Genomic DNA, 8555 nt, shown 5'->3' with positions numbered 1-8555 from the left:
AATTGAAGGGAGAGTCATGCAAAGACAAGTGATTGCAAATTGGTAGTGGCTAGATTTATCATGAACTTTTAATACGTATGTCTCTTATGACTGTAGCTCGTGTAGAGTACGATTTGATGGACTAGCACCTTTCAGTTATGCAATAATTAAGCAAGAAAGGTTTGTACCTATGGAAAATGCCGGAATTTACTTCATTTGCCTGAAAATCGGGCACAGCGCGCTCGATCAGAAGCAACATGCATGTGGAACTATATACAGATGAAATGCCCAACAGGCCGGACAACAACCAACATTGAGGGGCACGTGAAGTATACATATAGTAGTATAGTATCAGGCATAGTGTGGATCATAGATAATCGTTGTCTTAAAAGGCGCGGTTCATCGCTTAGACCTCAGGCAAAATGTTTGTTTAACTGGTAGTAGTATATAATCTTTAGGGCTAAGCAACAGCCACAAGAGGCTGTTAAAAGACGAGCCAAAGTTGTGGATAAACAAAGATGCTGCCTGCAGGGCACTACCCAAGAACAATTAAACCCTAGGATTAGGAAGGGCCACACGTGTCAAGATAATTGCAAGCAGGACATGTCTGCACAAACGGAAACGGGTGCATCAGTAGCAGCAGAGTAGCTTGGAGCGGCCCAACAAAGGTGCAGCGAAAGCTTTGAGCGCAACAGACAAGCCACTAATTAAGCTAGCGCTAGCAGAGCAGCAGCAAGCAAGTTCATGGTGTGTTTCCTGGTAATCTGGGTAACGGTTTGACCCTGCTTGCTTGCATGCAGTTTGTTATTGCAGAAACTGATGCAAATGAAACTGGCGGAAACAGGTAACCCACTGCCGTTTTTGGTTGTCAACTCGTCATGCAGATTTATTAGAACAAGTAGTTGACAGGCTTGACGTGTCAGCCATATGCATATGGTTAACCACAAAAGAAGCTAATGATCGGTTACAGTTGTTGTGGCTGTGTTTTATCGTGCATGGAGCTTTGGAGCTGCTTGCTGCTAGCATGCATGTGAAGTGGTACCGTGAACTAGCTGGAGTAGGCAAGGTTGGGTTGTTGAAGAGAATGCCAAACTGTTCAAAACATGGCGGTGTGGCATACAGTCTGCTGAGCTCTGAACAACACCTGCATAAGCTGTGCTTGACCTGACAAGGAGGGCAAATGGCACATGCAGCAGGAGACCTGACAAGGAGGGCAAAACATTGGAGCTTTCTTGGCTCCTCCATACCTCCAGTACACAGGCAGGGCATTTGGCTGGATGCACCACCAGAGCCAGTTCGTTTGGCTGTGGCCACCCTGTTCGGTTGGTTGTTGGTTCGTGAAGAGATACTGCTGATTGGTTTGTGTAAGAGAAAAATATTATTTCAATTAGAAATTTACAATTTAACCCAAACAAGCCGGACATGACTCCAAGAAGGAGACGCCGTCCACGTCGCCCGATTTTTTTTGGCCGTCCGATCCGCGATCGTGTGGCTCAGATCTCTTGAAGCTGATTCTCGTCCGGAGCAGCTTCCCGTCGTCCTCTCCACCTTATTCGAATTCTTCGCGCTCTTATTTACCTTATACGGCTTCTTCTCAGAATCCAGCGAAACGAATATAATACCCAGCTTCGGATTTCCCTTCCCCAAACTTCTGCTTCGTCTTCCCCTTCCTCGCTCTCTCTCGTCCGCTCCCTCCCTCTCCCGATCCCCCTTCCTCGCTCTCTCTCGTCCGCTCCCTCCCTCTCCCGATCTCTCCCGACGCGCGGCCAGGGCGGCCACCGGCGGCAGCAGCGCCGCGAGGCTGCGGTCGCCCTCGTCCTCCTCCTCCACCTCCCCACGACGTGCCGCCCGGGCAAGTGCCGCTGGCTCGCCGCGTTGCCAGGCCGCGCTGCCGCTCCCCGGCCTCTGCCGCGGCACCGCGCGTAGCCGGCGGCGGTGGCTGTCCCCGGCCACGGGGCAGCGTGACCGGGCCCTGCCGGTGGCTGCCCCCCGGCGCCGCATCCTCCTCTAGCCCGCGGCCGTTCGTGTGCTACAGGCAACCCTAGGTCGGGAGCTCCTAGCGCCGAACCCCGCGCCCGACTCCTCTCTCTCTCTCTCTCTCGCACGCCGAACCCGCCCCCGGCTCCTTTCTCTCCCTATGGCGTGTGCAGCTAGCTGAGGTCCTCATATGGCTGTATTTCGAATTTATGCCTGTTTTTTTTTAAGATGTACCTCGATTTGTTTCTTGCAGGTTCTGCGCGGCCGACTGAGGCGGCGGTGGAGGCAGACCGGCCATGCCCCAGCGCGGCGCGCGGGCCCCGCCGCGACAGGACGGCCGCCGGCAAGCTCAAACCCTAGGTTCCCTCTCTTTAACTCTCCTCTTGCATGATTTTTCGCTGCATGTGACATTTGGAGCTGGGAATCTTGGTCAAAGGAGACAAATGAGCAAGGCAAGGTCATTTTCAGCCTAGATCTATTGTTGTCTCCTTGTCTTACCAAGCTGCATGCTACTAACGATTGTTTTGCGTTCTGTAGGCTGTGGCCTGATCTGTTCTGTTGGATTTTGAGAGCGGGCAATTATTGTGCCATACATCTGAGCATGTGACCTTCTACCCTGTAGTCCTGGTGGTTTCTGGTTCAGTGTTTGCATTTTGGTCACCTTCAATGATGGATACACTTTTCTCTTCCTGCTACGTTTTACTTTGAGGGAATGGGGTACTGCAGTGATGATTATTGTAGTGTTTGATGCAATGATCATGGGCTATCTTTCCATAGTCTACATCTCCTCCTTCTTTTTCATAACTAATAAGGCTATGCTCATGGGCTATGATGATTCTTCCTTCGTTTTACATCTCTCTGCTATGTCCATAACTCAGGCAATGATCATGGGCTGTAAAATTCTATTTTTTTGCCAGCTGTTCCGTGGTGATTAAAGCCACGGTGGTTGTTCCTGTTTTTTATGCATCTCTTCCTACCTGTTCGAATTTGTGTTGTTTGGAGACACCAGTGAGGGGTAATTTTTATTGGGTATCGAGTCACATACTATTCTGTGGTAATTGAGGCGATGGTGGTTGTTCCTGTTTTTTTATGCATCTCTTCCTACCTGTTCAAATTTGTGTTGTTTGAAGACACCAGTGAGGGGTAATTTTTAGTGCCTATCCAGTATCTCTTAGTTATGAAATCGCAGCTTCTGATAACGCTGCCTGCTCATGATTGCCTTTCGTTTTCCGCTCATGCTTGCTTATGATCATTGTCTGTCATGTCGATACACACATTTGTGCAATCTGAGCTTCTGTTATTTACTGCCTGTGAACTGATACATATATTCTTGGTCTTTCTAGCCTTATGATCCTTGCTTGTGATCGTCGCTTTCTGACGTCAAGTTATATGTTGTTGGCTCTGAGCACATGCCCTATTCCCAATGATTACATCGTCAAGATTTTGGTTCTCCTGTTCCTTCGAATTTTCGATACATCTTAGTTATTGCACTGGTGTTATGTGAACTCAAGTGGGGTGCATGCGTGCCTGAAGAAGAAGGACAGCAAAGGTCATTGTTTTCTTGCTTTGGAAGTTCATCTAATCTTAAGTTTATTTCCAATCTGGTCTAATTTATTTATTCCTGTAAACCGCATCAGCTTCTAGGGTAGAAGCACCATCCACGTCGCCCTAAATTGTCCCAGCCGTCCAATCTCCTCCACCGATGGCTCAGCTTGTCCCCGCCAGATTTTTTTGAAGCGGCTTCTGACCGGATTCTCTTCGAAGCGGCTGGCTTCTCCTCTGCTCTGTCTCGCTTCTCCGGCTGCCAAAAGGTGATAACACTCTGTTTAGTTCTGTTACTGCTCCTATATGCACCGATATGGCATTCTCTGTTTATATGTGCCCATGGTTCGGTGTATGTGTTAAATTTATAGACGATACAAAGATATATTGTGACGAGGGCTTCATAGTACAGTGTGCATGCTACTAAAAAAACTCTCATTCTAGATGACAAAACAAGTACTTCATATCCTTGAAAGATTATTCTATGACTACCTTTAGTGCCTTGCGGCTAAACCAAAATCAGGTTCCAGCTTTTTGAAAACAAGGTGGTGGTGGAGGTTTTCCCAGTAGCAAAGTGAAAATCCTTAAATGAAACGTGTATGACCTGGAATGTGACAGACCTAAATAATTTTTCGCATTTTATAGTTTGTACTAATACTGATTTCATATGATATGTGGTTTGATGTATGCCTTCCATCAGCTTTGTATATTAGTTAGCTGGTATACTTACTACTGCATTCTTCAGATTAAATGTAAGCTGCGTACTATTACACAAGGTTCGATCTGTTCCTGGATTTCAATTTTATAGCATAGAAAAGCTATGAGTTCCGAACGAACTAGGCCTGAATATTTTTCTCGTGTTTTGTGGGTGGCTGAGGGGTTTAGGCAGCAAAGAAGGAACTTCCATACATTGGTAACATCTACCTGATAATGTTTGTTCCTTTCTTGAGAAGATTCTAGGTTTTCTCTACTTATTAGTTTTTACCTTCTTAAGTCACACAGCTTGTCCCTTTGCAAATTATTATGGAGTTGGGTCACTTGCGGAACTGTCATATCTAGATCATAATATAATTTTCCGCCTGCTATTGTATTCCCTGTGGATGTGACCTGTACATGATCTATATCTGCAGAGTATCTCATTTATCGGCTTTGTGGACATTGATTCTATTTTTTTGGGGGGGTTCTTATTGTAGTGGTGGCTTTTTTTACAAAAAAAAAAAAAAACTCAGCATACCGGTTTAGGGTTGAGCACTATTGCCTTTCAAACCTTACGGATTACATTTGTTACGTAACTAATAGGCCGTTGCCTAATTCAAAATTTTGTTGTACAGCCTGTAGCATGATTTCTTTTATTAGTCTAAACTTCACTCATGAAAGGCAACATTCAGGTGCTTTGTATTTTCTACTGTTTTTGTAGCCTGCTAATGACCACTTTGGTTGTTAACCATCCTTCAATCTGGCCACCATCACCATTCCTTCCTGCTGATCCATTTGTTCTCATGCCTATGATCAGATTCTTCGTACCCATGCTGATCTGCACTACCCAGCTATGATCAAGGTCTTGTGAGAGGCTCGACATTTTCCATCTGTTCTGATTCTGATGTCTTGATACTCCAAGACCTTGAACAAATGATGATTCATGTGTTTTTTAGGCCTCTAAAATTTTTAGAGCTTCCCTTTGCAATCTTCTTAGTCTATGATCTGGCCCTTTGTATTGATTTTACTTTGATTTTCGTAATTTTGTTTAAGAGAAATTGATAACTGGTTTCGATCTAGGCGCCATTATCATTCCTTCCTACTGATCCATTTGTTGTTATGCCTATGATGTAATCGTTCGTACCCATTTATGATCTACAATATAAGACAATGATCAAGATCTTGTGAGAGACTCGACATTTTTCATCTATTCTAATGTCTAGATACTCCAAGATCTTCATCACGCGATGATTGATATATTTCTGAGGCCTCTAAATTTTTTAAAGGTTTCCTTTGCGATCTTCTTTGCCTATGATCTCGGGCCTTTGCCTTGCAGTCTTCTGTGTTTGGTATACAACAGATCATGCTCTTTCTACGTTCTGCCGAGGTTTTAAGATATATTGCCATTCCTGTTGTCAAGTCTGGGAAACAAAACTCACCTATGTGGTTAGTAGTAGAATGTCTGCAAACCTTCTACCGCAATTGTTAGGTTGTTCCTTCTTTCTATCTTTGTTTTAATAATTTTCCCTTTGTTCCCAGTTTTTCGCATTGGTGTTTGACATAGCACATATGACAAAGCTTCGGACTCTGATGCCTCCTATTTGTTTACTATGCTACAGCTACAGCCAAAATCATGAATTGGCTGCTTCTAGCCTTTCACTGTATGCTGTGGACACGTCTATCTTTCGGAGGTTGATTTAGGTTTTGACTGTGCTACAAAAATAGTCAGTGACCCAAATAATGATCTTATTCAACTAACTTTAGTTTATTTGTGGTCTTATGCTTCTTTCAACTGACATATATCATACATCATCTATGTGAATTCTATAAAATTATAGTATAACATGGGTTATTTTTTTTAATCTTAGCACCTGCAATGAACTATGGGTTTATGCAAGTTGACAACTTAATATCGACTAGGCTTCTCCAACTGTGTTTTGATCCACGAAAAAAAAGCGAAACCTATTGCCATGTGGTGGAGTTTAGGATGGCTGTCATGCCAACCTGATGCCGCTTGCTGCTTCCTGTTGATCTGGATCATTCAAACCCAGCTACATCGCCTTTTAATTAAGATTTGCAGACTTTGAAACATGTTCTGAAGTTTTTTTTTTCCTAAACAGACTCGGCCAGCGCCTGTGTATTTTTGTTTCCCAACTAATAATGCTATTTCTCCTTCAATCTGATTCTGCACATCATTAGCTGGTTACAGAGACTGTTTCCCTCAGGTAAAATTTGTCATGTTTGTAATTGGTAGTTAGCACAGGCCTTGGTTCTTCTTATGTTGCTAATTTACTCTTGTTTCTCTCTCTCTTTGCTGATTACCTGGCTATGGGGTGCTTCTGATGCTTAGATCGTCTATGCATTGTGATGGTCTGTAAAGACTCAGGCATACAATCCTATGGGATATAATCTATGAAGGCTTAAACATGGTTGCCCTGTCAGACTGCCATCTGCCTCTTCCTTTTGCTTAGAAATTATTAATACATTTATGACTGATGCGATATTCCTTTGCTTCAAGTTCTGTAGGCTGCCGGTAGATATGTAGTTGCTGGACCACCTGCCAGAAAAGAAGAGATCAGCATGTGTGCTGCCATTTCACCGATTGCTGCTGTAGCAACATCTCGATATTCTAACTTTCCTTTCTTACTTTGGTCCGTTTGCTTGATTCCCATTACCTGTCCACATCTCCTTTTTATTTGTTTTGCAAGGATGTACTGGTCCAGGTCCATGTTTGGGGTCTTGCTTATACTATACCACACCATGTAGCTGTGATATTGCCTAGGCAAAGGTTAGACACCTCCCTATCCACTTTGCCATCTCATCCTCTTTGTTTGACCCCTTTAGTATTATATTATGGTTTGCTCGATTATAGCTGTGTTTGCTTTGTATTGCACTAAACCTCTTGTTGGGTTTACTTTCAGCCTGCACATGTACAACGTGAACGCCAATGCAGCCGGCTAACTTGGTAAGCTCTCCTGTTCCTTTTGTTTAGTCCGATGTCCAAATTATGCATGTCCAGTTAGTAGAGACTATTTTATTTGGCCTTGCCATGTAGCGATGAAATAGTAATTTCCTACCGATTCAGTCATCACCTAGGATTCCGAAACGATCTGTTGTTTTGGTGAGTCTTTTTTTTACATTTTATTTTACATTTCGATTCATGCATCTGTGACATTTATTTATGCTCGAGTTAACCTCTTCAGCCATGTCAGGTTACTGCCTGTTTTTAGACTGCTTTTACTTGCCTTCTCAATGCACACATATGCCTCCAGGACCTGGTAAATTTCTGAAGTGTCAAACTGAATCTCCTTATGCCTCACAAACCACAGAGAGCTAACAAAACCAAATCTGCATACAGATTCATCCACCTAGGAAGCTTTTGTCTCCACAGATAGTGACCTCTGAGACCGAGAAGCGAGATGCTAGCAAGGTCATCACCGAGTGCTTGACCTACAATGTTTAATTACCTGAAATTGTCACCGTGTCTATAAAATATGTGTCATGAACCCTAATGTATAAAGCTTGCAAGTGTCGTCAACTGTTATGTTAGCTCTACAGACCGGACCTGTGCATCTAAGGTGGACCATTACCACGCTTAGCACATCTATGTAAAATATATGTACATACCATCCTCATGCTACGACCATGAGTAATTGTCGTGTCGGTTACTAAAAATTAGATGATTGTTTAATCCTGCGCTGCATCTTTGGTTGGATAACCGACGCGCGCAATGGCGCGCGCAATATACTAGTATTTATGACAAGCCCAACCAAACTAACATGCTGTCGTGCTGCATCCAGCCAAATGCCCTGCCTGTGTACTGGAGGTATGCAGCCAAGAAAGCTGCAGCCAAATGCCCTGCCTGTGTACTGGAGGTATGGAGGAGCCAAGAAGAACCGCACTCTGCGCAGTACAGCACAGGGAGATCCCATCCAGAGATGGCAGACGCGGATCGTGCAATCAATTAGGCTGTGTTTAGTTCCTAAAATTTAGGAATTTGCCTATCGTAGCGCTTTTAATTTTATTTGGTAATTAATGTTCAATCATAGATTAATTAGGCTCAAAACGTTCGTCTCGCGATTTCTAACCAAATTGCGCAATTAGTTTTTTTCATCTACATTTAATGCTCCATACACGTATCGTAAAATTTAATATGACTATATCACTTTTTGAATTTTTCTTTTTATCTAAACACAGCCTTACCGGCAGTGGCAGTGGCAGTGGCAGCGCCATTTACTAGTCATGGGTGCCCCGTGGTTGGTATCTGATGATATATATGTGTACGAAAGCATTTTCTTTAATTTCTTTGAGCTTTCGGTGGCAGATACAGTACATAAAAAATCGATTGCAGTTGCAGCAAG

At 43.7% G+C, this 8555-nt stretch overlaps 1 long non-coding RNA gene across 8 annotated transcripts; it reads left to right on the top strand.

The window, feature by feature from the left end:
- The first annotated feature begins 2992 nt into the window (after window positions 1-2992).
- LOC136518342 (uncharacterized) lies at window positions 2993-7604 on the top strand. 8 transcript variants are annotated; one of them, XR_010774476.1, is made up of 9 exons: window positions 2993-3505; window positions 3594-3767; window positions 6315-6419; window positions 6545-6631; window positions 6721-6804; window positions 6903-6982; window positions 7116-7159; window positions 7407-7472; window positions 7553-7604. It is a non-coding gene; the product is annotated as an uncharacterized lncRNA (long non-coding RNA). The 8 variants fall into 8 exon arrangements; XR_010774475.1 differs by lacking the exons at window positions 7407-7472; window positions 7553-7604 and having other exon boundaries at window positions 3601-3767; window positions 7116-7270; XR_010774474.1 differs by lacking the exons at window positions 7407-7472; window positions 7553-7604 and having other exon boundaries at window positions 6545-6623; window positions 6721-6776; window positions 7116-7270.
- The last annotated feature ends 951 nt before the right edge of the window (window positions 7605-8555 follow it).

This window comes from Miscanthus floridulus, chromosome 17, assembly GCF_019320115.1.
Source record: "Miscanthus floridulus cultivar M001 chromosome 17, ASM1932011v1, whole genome shotgun sequence".
Classification (NCBI taxonomy): domain Eukaryota; kingdom Viridiplantae; phylum Streptophyta; class Magnoliopsida; order Poales; family Poaceae; genus Miscanthus; species Miscanthus floridulus.
Note: the sequence above shows the minus strand (reverse complement) of the source record. Positions and strands in the feature narration are given on the sequence as shown.